This window comes from Bos javanicus, chromosome 3 (genome assembly GCF_032452875.1).
Source record: "Bos javanicus breed banteng chromosome 3, ARS-OSU_banteng_1.0, whole genome shotgun sequence".
In the NCBI taxonomy this organism is placed as follows: Eukaryota; Metazoa; Chordata; class Mammalia; order Artiodactyla; family Bovidae; genus Bos; species Bos javanicus.
Genome location: NC_083870.1, coordinates 114,208,032 through 114,221,331, shown reverse-complemented (window position 1 = coordinate 114,221,331; position 13,300 = coordinate 114,208,032). Strand labels below are relative to the sequence as shown.

General features: G+C 45.0%; 1 long non-coding RNA gene across 1 annotated transcript in view; it reads right to left on the bottom strand.

The window, feature by feature from the left end:
- Positions 1-10,618: 10,618 nt before the first annotated feature.
- Positions 10,619-13,300, bottom strand: part of LOC133244920 (uncharacterized) — a 72,932-nt gene continuing 70,250 nt past the window's right edge. Inside the window, exon 4 of the long non-coding RNA XR_009735552.1 lies at positions 10,619-12,728. This is a non-coding gene — a long non-coding RNA (uncharacterized LOC133244920). The remainder of the gene's footprint in view (positions 12,729-13,300) is intronic.

Genomic DNA, 13,300 nt, shown 5'->3' with positions numbered 1-13,300 from the left:
GTCCCACTCAGACGTCACACCTCTTGAGCAGGTAATTCAAAGAGGATGCAGATGTGGCTTCAGAGACCCCAGGCCACATCCAGGCTCTGTTGGCTACTCTCCTCCAGGAGCCTGCATCCCCCAAAGTGGGGACGATGATGCCTGTATCAGTGGGGTGACTGGAGACAAAATGTGTGTACATTTTAAAGTAATTGGCCCTTGACCTTTTGAAATTAAAACTTGTTTTTGATGTTAGAGCCAACGAGACTGGCCAGAAGATTGGATTTGGGGAAGGAGGGGAAGAGGCAAAGGCTGTTAGTGGTCTTGACCATGAGTACAAAGGTGCCCAGAGGAACCGTCAAATGAACTGGAAAGCTGGAGGTGGGCAGATTTAGGGGGCCTGTGATTGCACAGACTTCTAGCTCCTCCAGACCTCACTGCCCAGAGCCCGTGTCAGTTCATTTTCCTGAGACAGTCTGTTCCTGTTTGCACGGCTCCTTGTATCTCTGTGGTTCTCCTCTCCATCCAGAGTAAGCAGGAGTCTGTTTTGTCTATGGAATGTTCTAGAAATCATCTCATCTTCAGTCCTCTCCGTGGAGTCCATTGAGGCTTCCCTGAGAATCAAAGCCCCAGCTTCGCCCCCGCCACCCTCACTGCCTTCCATCCCGGAAGGAGTCCCCACACACCTCCACTAGTGGGTCTCTACTCATGCGGCTTCTGGCTTCCGGAACAGATGGGCGGGGCTTGGATAAGCAGACCCTGAAGCTACAAACACATCCCATAGGAGGCCTAGTATAATTCCAGGTGCAGAGGGAATTGATGAAGCCCCCAGCAAAGTCTGCCAAGGGGTCTGGCCCACCAGGCCGAGGCTCAGCAAACAGGCTCCCACGTCTTTCAGAAAGGAAGGACTTTTCAGGTTGCTGAGGAGGCCGGAGCCCCTGACACTGTTGTCTTGATCCACAGTGAGCCGGAGGCCGTTGTCCTGACCTTCTCTTGAGTGCTGACTTCTGAATCTGTCACAAACCAGCTGTGTAAGACAAAATGACAAAGCAAAAAAAAAAAAAAAAAAAAGCAAACACAAAACAAAGCACTTGTCCAAGCTTTAAAATCAAAACCAGATGTCTGATCATCAATGAATGCCTACTTTTATTGATTGACACTTAACTTCTTGCTGAGATATAGGAAACATCCCACTCTTACGATCAACACCCAGTTTATCTCATGGAGGGCCTCTTTCCTAGAAACATGACTAATAGGCGATTTGGGTGTGATCCCTGCTTTCCATGTGACCAGGGGAAAACCAGGGTCAGGATAGCGGTCATGGGCAGTCTTCCTAGGGCGCTGCTGACACTTGCTGTTCTGGGAACGTCATTCCCACATTCTAGAAGTCTCCCTACCCAGCTCTTTTGAGAGGACCCCCGTGCTTTCTAGGCTGCTGCCATCAGCAATCCTGGGGGCTCCCCTCCCTGCCAGGTCCTAAGCTATGAGCCGTCACTGGGGCTGAGAAGCTGGAAGCATGGGGGCTGCTCTCCTCCCACCATGCCTGAATCGAGGCTGCCAGCACCAGTGCTGGGTGCCCTGGGCTGCCTGAGGTCCCTGGGGGCAAAGCCCTCCATCACTCTCGGGTACCAGATGAGCTGCAGGCGGCGCTCTGTGCCTCCGGGTCATCCAGCCACTCCTTAGCGCAGGCACTGCCCCGTGTGGAGCTCCAAGCACAGCCCCACCCTCAAGGGCCTCTCAGGACCCAGGAGCATTTCCCATGTGGTGGCATCAGTGCTTTGATAGAATCAATCAGAGGAGTGTCCACAGCAGCTCTGGGGTCCCACGCTCCCCAGAAGAGTCTGGAACGTGAGCATGGGTGATGAGTCATCTGGGTGAGAGGCAGATAGGAAATGGGGTGTTCAGGCAGGGGGACTCACCTTTGTGCTGGGTTCATCAAGACCTCAGCACGCTGCTTCCCCACCCCCTACAGAGAGGCAGCTACCATGGCTCCCTGCCCCCCTCGTCCTTCCTTAGGAAGGGGCTGAGCGTGAGTTACGGGGCAGACCATGCTCAAAACGGCCCTTCCCCTCAGGGCTGTGGATTAAAGGACTGTCCCACCTCCTGAGCCTTCCGAGGGGGTGTTAGTTCATTGTGTGAACAGCCCAGCTGGCCTCCCCTCAGGAGCTCCTAGAATCCACAGGTCTTTTCCCCTATGGGATGGACCCCAAGTCCAGTCTAGCCCTCGGAGGGTCCCAAACACCCCTTTGTCCCAGAATGCTCTTTATGATACACACAGCACCAAACCATAAAACATGTGCAAGAAAGCCCAGAGTTAGGAGTTCCATCTCTTTTCTCCATATCACTGACCTCAAGGCTTTTATTAAATGTCAGCTATCATACATTTTCAGTCCCATCATTATTCACCAGACCTGCATGGCTGGCACCTTAAGCATGAGTTTTGTGGGTGACCAGCTCCACGCACGTGGCCTCGGTTCACATGGAGACCCTGGCCAGGTGCCTAAGCTTTCGCATCAGAGACCGATTTGAGTTGTCCCAAATTTTAGTGGTAGGTTTGGAGCCAGAATATGAAGTCTTTATTTTTCAATTTGATATTTTGATGTATAGATTTGAAAAAGGAATAAAAGTGTGTTCTAAAACAGGGGTCCCCAACCCCTGGGCTCCTGACCAGTACAGGTCCGTGGTCTGTTAGGAACCAGGCAGCAGGGCAGGAGGTGAACAGTAAGTGAAACAAAAACCACACCCCTACCCCCCTACCCCCCTACCCGCCATCGCCCAGCTCCCCCATTCCCCCTTCCCCCTCCCATTCCCCTACCCCCTCACCCGCCGGCCTCCCGTAAACCCCTACCCCTCTCCACTCTTCCACCAGCTCCTCCCCACCCCAGTCTTTGGAAGAGTTGTCTCCCACAGAACTGGTCCCTGGTGCCAAAAAGGTTGAGGACTGTGGTTCTAAAAAGTCCATCAAAACTGAGCAGTGTAGTGGGGGCTGGGGAGACCTGAGCAGTGCAAAAAGGTAAGACTTTTAATGGGGGCCTGGCCGTCTGGTCCTGTCCCTCCCCAGTGTGAACACAGCACTGGTGTCTCACGAATCCCAGCAGGCACAGGTAAACCCGCTCAGCCATACACTCCGTGAGGATGAATGGGACAGGACACTGTGCTGGGCTGGGCCCAAAGAGGCAGAGAAGCGCTCTCTCAGACCCGAGGCTGGAGGAGGAGGGGGCACCGGTGCACCGTGTCTGTGGGGACTCCTGACAGCAGTGGGTCCACCGGGAGGGCACGGGTGCCCTCGCTGCCTTCCCTGCATCCTGGTCTCCTCACTCGGGGGCCAGCACCACCATCGGTCATTTGCAAGAAAGGGGATTCCCCTGCAGCCTCTCCCACCTCAGTTCTGCTCATCCAGGTTTCTCCACGGCAGCACTATTGACCTTTCGCATCACTTTTTGTAGAGGGGCCATCCTGAGCAGGTAGGATACTGAGTAACATCCTTGGCCACTAAGATGCCAGTCAGTGCCTCCCTCCAAGTTGTGATCCATACACTCCGTGAGGATGAATGGGACAGGACGCTGTGCTGGGCTGGGCCCAAAGAGGCAGAGAAGTGCTTTCTCAGACCTGAGGCTGGAGGAGGGATTTGTCAGCCATCCTTTGAGGGTCTAAATCATCCCTAGTTGAGAAGCACTGCATTATTTTTCTCTCCTTAGTCTGCCCACTTCCCTTTATCTCTGCCTTTGTCACCCTGTCTGGTCTCCCAGATGGTCACTACGGTTGCCATCTAGCGTGTCTACATATTATTATTCCTACTGCAGCAATGTCGACATTTTCTCAAAAGAAGTCCGGTCATGTCACCCTCTGCTGAAAATATGTCCATGGTTCTTGTTGCTCTTAAGACAAAGCCCCAAATATTCCACAAGGCCCACAAATCCCTGTTCGTGAAGTGCACGTGTATCCCCAGCCCCATCTTGTCTTACACCCTTAGTTTCAGCTGCACTGGTCTTTAAGTTTCAGACAGTCTTACAACTCCGGCTTCTCCTCCATTCAGGCCCCTCTCTCCCTCACTTAATACCTGAGCTGTTTTTCCAGCATCACGCTCATTCGTATACCTGTGCTCCATCCCCCATTGAGAGAAGCCCCTGGTTCCTTGCATGTTCGTGGATGGAGGGAGGGCAGAGGCAGGAGGCAGGCTCTCCAAAGAAGAGCCTTGGAAATGCTCAAAAGTTCACCTGGGGCGTGTACCAAAGAGAAGGCTATTCGTGAATCCTCATGCATTAATTTGGTTTCAGTCCAGATACAGTTTTGGAAGGAAAGAAACATTAATTCTGTCTGACTTGCTAAGTAGGGAGGAGTCCTCCATGTCAGTGACTGATGAAGTAATCGGTAACCAGAGAGCAGAAGGTGGTCCCTCGAGATGAGAGTTGAGCAAATGGACACCTGAGCAGGTCATGCCTGGGCAGATCCCACCTGGGCAGGCACCTAGGATCCAGATCAGAGTGAGCACATCCTGGGCTTAATTGTAATTTTAAACTTTTTTCTAGAAAAATTGTTTATTATTTGTTTACTGTATAACTATGTATTTGTTGCCCAAATTTTGAGAAATGTACAGAATAGAAATAAGCAAATTTAAATCCCCTATAATTTCACCTCACAGTCCCTGCCAATTGGTTCATGTTGTTGTTTTGTTAGCTTAAAAATAGTAGTATTTGCTCCATGTTGTTCTGTAGCCTGTTTTTGCACCTAAGCTGTAAATCTCGCATTTCCCAGTACCATTTTAGAGTCTCTGAAAATGTGATTTTCATGAACATAGGGTCCTACCTTGCAGATGGCAATGAATGGTCTCAGAGCATTGACATCACTAACAACATTTTACAAATCTTGGCATTTTCAAGGAATTAATCATTTCTTTCTAGACAGAGTTGATTAAAAATGTGTTTAAAATTTCCTGATTATTTTTGTTGTGTTTTCAAATTTTAGTTACTAATTTCAATTGAATTGCTAAGTTCATACAAAAGAGCCACTTTTGTAATTCAGTTTTCCTGTGTGCTATTTAATAGTCACTTTTGTAAATATCCCATGGATGTTTGAAAGAAGTTACTTTTTTTTGCAAGTAAATCTTTTTAATAATTATCCTTTAATCAATTATATTATTTTATTATCCAAAATTTCTATGCTTCTTAAAATTTCCTGTTAATTCCATAACTTGCAAATGAAATCTTATCTTGGTTTGTTAAAATTTTCAGTTACAAAATTTTTTGTATTGAATTTCATCTTAGATTTTTAAGTTTCTTCCTTAAATATGTCAGTGCTGTTTTATTTGGCACATTAGGATTCAAGATCACTAGTTTCATCATAATTATATCTTTAGCAACCTGAAATAACCTTTTTTGTTTAATAATTTCCCCTGCATCCTATTTTATCTGATAAAAGATTTGAAAATTCTGCTTCATTGTACTTATGTGTGCCTAATATATCTTTGTCCAACTTAAAAAAAAAAAAACTGTTCTGTCCTTTTGTTTGGGGGTGAGTCTTATAATAAAACTGGAGAAGGCAATGACAACCCACTCCAATACTCTTGCCTGGAAAATCCCATGGAAGGAGGAGCCTGGTAGGCTGCAGTCCATGGGATTGCTAAGAGCTGGGCACAACTGAGCGACTTCACTTTCACTTTTCACTTTAATGCATTGGAGAAGGAAATAGCAACCCACTCCAGTGTTCTTGCCTGGAGAATCCCAGGGACAGAGGAGCCTGGTGAGCTGCCATCTATGGGGTTGCACAGAGTCAGACATGACTGACTCGACTTAGCAGCAGCAGCAGAAGCATAAAAAAACACATTAAAATTTTGCTTTTGATCCAGTCTTAGAGTCTCCTAAAAGGAAACTTTATTTTGTTAATTGTCTCAAAAAGGATGTTTGCTCTTACTTTTGCCATCTTATTTTTATGCTTTTGCTTGCTTTTTAAAAATGCACACTTGATATCCCTTTTCTGTCTTTTGCTCTATGGAGTATCTTTTTTTTTTCTTATTATAATTTGGAAGATATATATCCTATCCTTCCTGCCCCAGCTGCTGCTGCTGCTGCTGCTGCTAAGTTGCTTCAGTTGTGTCTGACTCTGTGCGACCCCATAAATGGCAGCCCACCAGGCTCCCCCGTCCCTGGGATTCTCCAGGCAAGAACACTGGAGCGGGTTGCCATTTCCTTCTCCAATGCATGAAAGTGAAAAGTGAAAATGAAGTCGCTCAGTCGTGTCCGACTATTTGCGACCCCATGGACTACAGCCCACCAGGCTCCTCCATCCATGGGATTTTCCAGGCAAGAGTACTGGAGTGGGGTACCATCGCCTTCTCCGAGGCTTCCTTAAAACTGAGAGATAATTGATACATTATCTGTGTAAGTTTGTGGTGATCTATTTATACATCACAAGATGATGACAATAATAGCTTTAGCTAACACCTCGTGCCCCTATTTAAATTCTACTAACTTTACCTCTAAGTTGTGAGATGCTTCACCCTTTGCCCAAAGCTGACATCTCTTTGCTGACTTCGTATCTACTAAAATGACATTTTTTGCCTGCATTTAGAACCAGGCTGTGGAAGCTGAGGATCCACCCCCCTGACTCCTTTCCTGACTGCCCTGGTGCTGACAGAAACTTCTTGGAGCCTCAGGGGAAGGGAAGGCCATCAACCACAATTCTGGGGTCAGTAGATGTTTGATGAGGCCCTTCCCACATGGAATAGGAGAAGTATTTCCAGAGAACCAGGAGTTTCAGGCAGCCTCATTCATGGTGAATTTTAAAAATACAGACTGGCAGAACTGTTGGTGGTTGAGAGAAGTGATCACCTTCACCTGGGGAGCAATGTCTGGGAAGGGCCTGGCTCCCTTTGGTCTGACTCAGAGCTCTGTTTCAGAAGCCTAATTGTGCATCAGCTAATGAGCATTCCTCAATCTGTCCTCATCTGCACCATCATTGGCAGAAATCCCTCCTCAACTGGGGCCAGGCTTCATGGGTATTCTTAGCTTCTGGTGCAGTTGCGATTTTGCGCACGTGCCTTCATGCGTCTTTCAGTGGGAGGATGGGAGAGGGTGAATCAGGCAATCAGGAAAATCAGGAACCTGCTCTGAACTCCCGTATCAACCAGGAGTCTTCAGGTTTGGCTCTGAGTGACAGAGTGAGACATGACGTTGTAAATGTTTGCTCCAAAAGCTAATGGTGCTCATTTCAGCAGATACCGCAGTTCAGCGTTTCCCAAAGTACATGTTGAGGGGAAAGAGATAATAAAGCACGCTGCATTTGGAAAAGAATTAAAGCAGGGGAGGGAGAGAGCTTCCACGGTCAACCTTCCTGGGGAATCAGTATGGTCTATGTTCCTTGGACATTCAAGACATACCTCAGTGTCTTAAAGGCTAATGCTATTCTGCAGCAAACTGATTTCACTTTATCGAGACCAGCGCATCTCAAGTTTAGGCTTTGAAACCTTTTTGGTAGGGCACCTGGTAATGTCTAACAGAACTGGTGTTTTTCCCCAATGTTTATCGCAGCACTGTTTACAATGGCCAAGGCACAGAAGTAACTTAAGTGTCCATCCAGGAATGAAAGGATGTAGAATATGTGATACATATACACAATGGGATATTACCTAGTCATAAAAAAGAATGAAAATGCCATTTACAGCAACCTGGATGGACCTAGAGATTATCATATTAAGTAAAATGAGCCAGATGGAGAAATTCAAATACCATATGATATCGTTTATATGTGAAATCTAAAACAAGATACGAATAAGTTGATATGCAAACCGGAAATACACCCACAGACATGGAAAACAAACTTATGGCTATCAAAGGGGAAAGGGATAAATCAGGAGTCTGGGATTATCAGATACATACTACTGTATACAAAATAGATAAGCAACAAGGGTCTACTGTATAGCACAGGGAAGTAGAGTCAATACATTGCAATAACTTATAAGGGGAAATAATCCAAAAGAGAATATGTATATTTACATATAGACACTGAAACTCTTTTCTGTACACCAGAAACTAACACTGTAAATCAACTATGTCCAATGCCTGTCCACGCTCAGTCATTTCTGACTGCTTGTGACCCCACAGACGGCAGCCCGTCAGGCTCCTCTGTCCGTGGGATTCTCTGGGCAAGAACACTGGAGTGGGTTACCATTTCTGCCTCCAGGGGATCTTCCCGACCCAGGGATTGAACCCACGTCTCCAGCAGCTCCTGCACTGGCAGGCAAATTCTTTACCTCTGAGCCACCCGGGAAGCTCAAATCAGCTATACTTCAATTTAAAATATAAAGATTACTTTGAAAAAAAAAAGAACTGTTGATTTCCAGAATACATGTGGGGATCTGTGGTCAGTGTGGGCATGAGAGAGTCTGCCCACGGTGGGAAGGCAGCCCGTCTCCTCTAGCCACTGCCCAGTTTTACCAAAGCTCTGGTCTGGGAGCCTAGCTAAGGGCACATAGCTTGTTGATGCTTCTAAATTTTTCAAATTCGTTAGCTCTCCAGACACCAATATACCTAGAGCGTGTTTTCTTAACCTTCCACAGAACCAGTGTTACTGACATAATTAACAGTATGTTTTCAAACAGCAACTGAAAATGCTGACTTCTATGTTACTCAATAGGCAAATATAATCTTTGGAGGTATATTTCATCACAAGTACAGTTTCATCATAAACACAGATAAATGTGTCTCATTCCCTTTTCAGCTGTTGAGGGTCATCTGTGTTTTTCTCTTGGCCTTGGTTACCAGGAAACTCAAACAAATACAGTGTTCTTTCTCTAAGTTACTTTCTCACTGTTGTCTGGAAATACCGGATTTCTCTGTTCATTTGGCATAATCTCTGATTTTTTTCCCCAGCTTTATTAATATGTAACTGACATATTGTACTGTGTAAGCCTAAGTTGTACAAAGTAATGATTTGACATAGTGTGAAAAGATGACCACGATAAGATTAGGTGTCTGTCGCCTCCCGTAGTAACCACTTTTGTATTTACGTGTGATGGGAACTTTAAGGTCTACTCTCCTAGCAACTTTCAAGTGTATGATACAGTACTGTTAACGACAGTCACCGTGCTATGCTTTAGATCCCCTGAGCTTAGCTATCTTCTAACTGGAGATCTATACTCTCGGACCACCTTCACTCAATTCCCACCCACCCCCGCCCCGGCAGCTATCACGCTACCCCAGGTTTCCATGAGTTTGTAACCTCTGAACTTTTAAATCCTCAATTCTCCTGTTCTACTTTATGACTATTTCTTATACCATTAAGAATCCCTTTGGAACCGAGTAGTAGTCACAGTCTCTATCTTCATTTCTTTGTGAAAAGGAAGTCAAGATAAATCTAACATTTCCCAGTCCAGACGCTAGAAACAAGTGTCATGAACTCATGAATCAAGAGTACAAACAGTAATGTTAACAAAGAAAAAGGTCTATTTTTCAGGGTCAACAAAATCTTGAATTATTCTGATTTAATACTTTAAGCTCCAAGATTATTCTGATGTTCATTTCCATAACTATAGCCAGTTTTTTTCTTTTTACTATGAAAGTCTCAAACATACCCAAAGTTGAAAACCTCCCTGGGCCCATTTGCCAGCTTAAAGTTCAAATCATCAGCGTTTTCCTAATATTGTGTCACGTTTCGTGTCGGTTTCTATTGTTCAGTTGCTCAGTCATGTCTGACTCTGTGACCCCATGGACTGCAGCACGCCAAGCTTCCCTGTTCTTCACCATCTCCCAGACTTTGCTCAAACTCATGTCCACTGAGTCGGTGATGCCATCCAACCATCCCATTCTCTGTCGCCCCCTTCTCCTCCTGTCTTCAATCTTTCCCAGCATCAGGATCTTTCCTAATGAGTCAGCTCTTCACATCAGGTAACCAAAGTATTGGAGCATGTCTTTCCAATGAATATTCAAGATTGATTTTCTTTAGGATTGACTAGTTTGGTCTTCTTGCCATCTAGGGGACTCTCAAGAGTCTTCTCCACACATTTAAAAACAGTTTAAAGCGAATTTCTAAATCATGTTTTTAACATACTTACATACATATATTTTTAGCATAACCACCATGCCATTAGCACATCTTTAAAAATTAAAAATATTTTTTAATATCATCTTATTGGAAAAGACACTGATGCTGGGAAAGACTGAGGGCAGGAGAAGAAAGGGGTAACAGAGAATGAGATGGTTGGTTAGCATCACTGACTCAATGGACACAAGTTTGAGCAAACTCAGGGAGATGGTAAAGGACAGGGAAATCTGATGTGCTGCCATCCATAGGATCGCAAAGAGTCAGACACAAGTGAACAACAACAATATTCATTTGATAATCAAATGTCTCTAGTTTTCACAAAAATCTCTTTTTACAGCCAGTTTGTTCCAATCAGAGTCCCCTGTAAGCTCTACACTCTGTATGCAGTTGTTATGTTGGAGATATTCTTACATATCATGACTTTCTATAGTCTGGAACGAGACATGTAAGGATGTAAAAGCTTTCTCTTTGATGATGTGACTCATTACAAATGCTACAGAAAACATCACAAAGCAGTTTCCTTTTTAGCCTAAATATTGCACCACACAAGTGTAGGGGAGGAAAAAGCTTTCCTGGCCCTTCCTAGAGTCCCTGATTGGATGTGAAAATCAAATTGACAAAGACAGATCAATAGAAGCAAAGCATATCAATTTATTTAATATAAGTTTTACATGACTGGGCAACCTTTATAAGGAAATTAAGGCCCAAAAGAATGATTTAACTTGAGTGTTTCTATGCTGGGTTTAATGAAGAATGGGCAGCATGGAAACATGCCAGGACAAAGGCTACAAGCTAAGAGTAGGTAAGTGGGAGAAACAGCAAGGGCTGTGTGTGTGGAATCTTCTCGGCGTCCCTCAGTCTTGGCGATAATGATGCTCTTCTCCTGCAGGTAGAGGAAGGGCACCTCTCTCAAGAGGGTCCATGATCGGCTCTTGGGGAAGGTCCCAGAGTTCTTCCTGAACCTGCTGTTTCCTCAAATCCCTTCATCACCTTAAAGTATTCAATATGCCAATATTCAAATATGTGCCATATTTGAGGGTGGTCTGTGGAGAATCCCATGGAACAGAAGAGCCTGGTGGGCTCAGTCCTTAGGGTCTCAAAGAGTCAGGCATGACTGAAGTGATGAAGCACATTCACATTAGCACATTAGTCCTAAGCCTTATCATGAGAAAATAAAAAATCCTGTTATTACAATTATGCACTCTTTTAAAACAGCCAACAGAGTGCACAGTGAATATCATATTTTCTTTTTATAATGATGTGATATCAAGGCCATTTCTGTTTTACTAGAGTCTGCATAATTCTCATTTGTAATAGGTGCATATTATTTCACCTTCTTGGCCACTATTCTACTGCTTTAGCCATTTTGGAGCCCTGGCTGGATCCATCAGGGGATGGAAGGGGGATTGCTAGCCAAGGTTGGAAATTTTTGTCCCCCACCCCCAGGCTTTTGGCCCCCTATATTGCTTTTAGCCCCATTGGTTATGGGTCTATGGGGGCTTCCCAGGTGGCTCAGTAGTAAAGAACCTGCCTGCCAATGCAGGAGACATAAGAGACTCAGGTTTGATGTCCGGGTCAGGAAGATCCCCTGAAGGAGGGCATGGCAGCCTACTCCAGTATTCTTGCCCGGAAAATCCCATGGATGGAGAAACCTAGCGGGCTACAGTGCACGGAGTCGCAAAGAATCAGACGTGACTGAAGTTACTTAGCATGCACGCAGTGGGGGTCTATGGAGGTGAGGAGGAAGAACGCGAGGGTGGCGGCAGGGAGTTGAGGGAAGCTGGCCATTTTCCCAGGATGCACCTGAGAGGTTTGCTTCCCTTCTGTCCTCTGGGATGAAGTACCCTCTCCCTGAAGGACCAGCTGGGGAAACCACGTATTCACCCCTCCTCTGAGACCAGTCGTGGTTAGAGAAGAGACCAAATCTGCCAGCTTGTGTGTCCATGACAAGCTTGGAGGGTTCAGGCCCCAAGCGGCAAGGAATAGGTGGGACCACGATCACTCCAGTTCTGTCCCCAGTGAGGACAAATGGGTGACGGACATGGAGTTCAGGACCTACAGAAAATCAAAGTTCTTAATGTTAAATAACATGGTGTCTTTCTTTTTCTCTCTCTCTTTCTTCTTTCATTGGAGTATGGTTGACTTACAGTGCTGTGCTAATTTCTGCATTATAGCAAAGTGACTTAGTTATGCAGATACTTTTGTTTTTATTCTCTTTGCCATTATGGTTTATCCCAGGACATTGAATATAGTTCCCCGTGCTCTACAGTAGGATCTTGTTGTTTATCCACTGTCTATATAAAATAGCTTGCATCTGCTAACCCCAAACTTCCAGTCCATCCCTCTCCCAACCCTGCAGTCCCTTGGCAACCAAAAGTCTGCGCTCTGCATCTGTGAGTCGGTTTCTACTTTGTAGACAGGTTCATTGTGTCATATTTTAGATTCTACATGCAAGTGATGTCATGTGGTATTCGTCTTTCTCTATCTGACTTACTTCACTTAGTTGGATAATCTCTAGGTCTATCCAGGATGCTACAAATGACATTATTTCATTCTGTTTATGGCTGAGTAGTATTCCATTGTATGTATGCACCACATCTTCTTCAACCCTTCATCTGTCTATGGACATAAATAATGCAATATCTTCTCTATCATTAGTTGATCATCTTAGAATAATCCTGTGCCCAAAGGCTGGTTTCGCCAGGTGTGATCTGTAGGAAAAAAAAACAAAACCAAAAACCACTATCATCTCATTTGTTGTGGCAAATGATGCATCCCACATAAAACAAGGATCACAATCTGGGTGCCTTGTGACCACAATTGTAAATAATAATACTTTGATAATATTTTCATTGTCATCAAAAAAAGGATTTTCTAGGAATATTTATGTGTGTTTAGATATTTGGGGGGTTGAAATCAATCTTGAATTAAACATTTTTTAGAAAGAGATAAAGAGGGGGAGAGAGAGATATTGTTTGTCAAAACAGTGATACTAACCACCAGGAGGCAAATATAAATACAAGGCTCAGATGAAGCCATTTTTAAGCACCAGTCACAGAGGTTTTAAACAGCAGCAATTACATCAAAGAGAGAAACACTGAAAACAATTTTGTCGCACACCAAGTTCTTCAAATGCAACCTCTCAGACATAGCTCCATAACCCTGTTTTAACTAAAGGAACCTTGACAACAGAATTAATCAAGCCAACAATTCAGTTGGGAAGGACCTGCCAACTGAAGCTCCCAGAGATGAGGTCGGACGTAGGGCGACCACTGGAACAGCA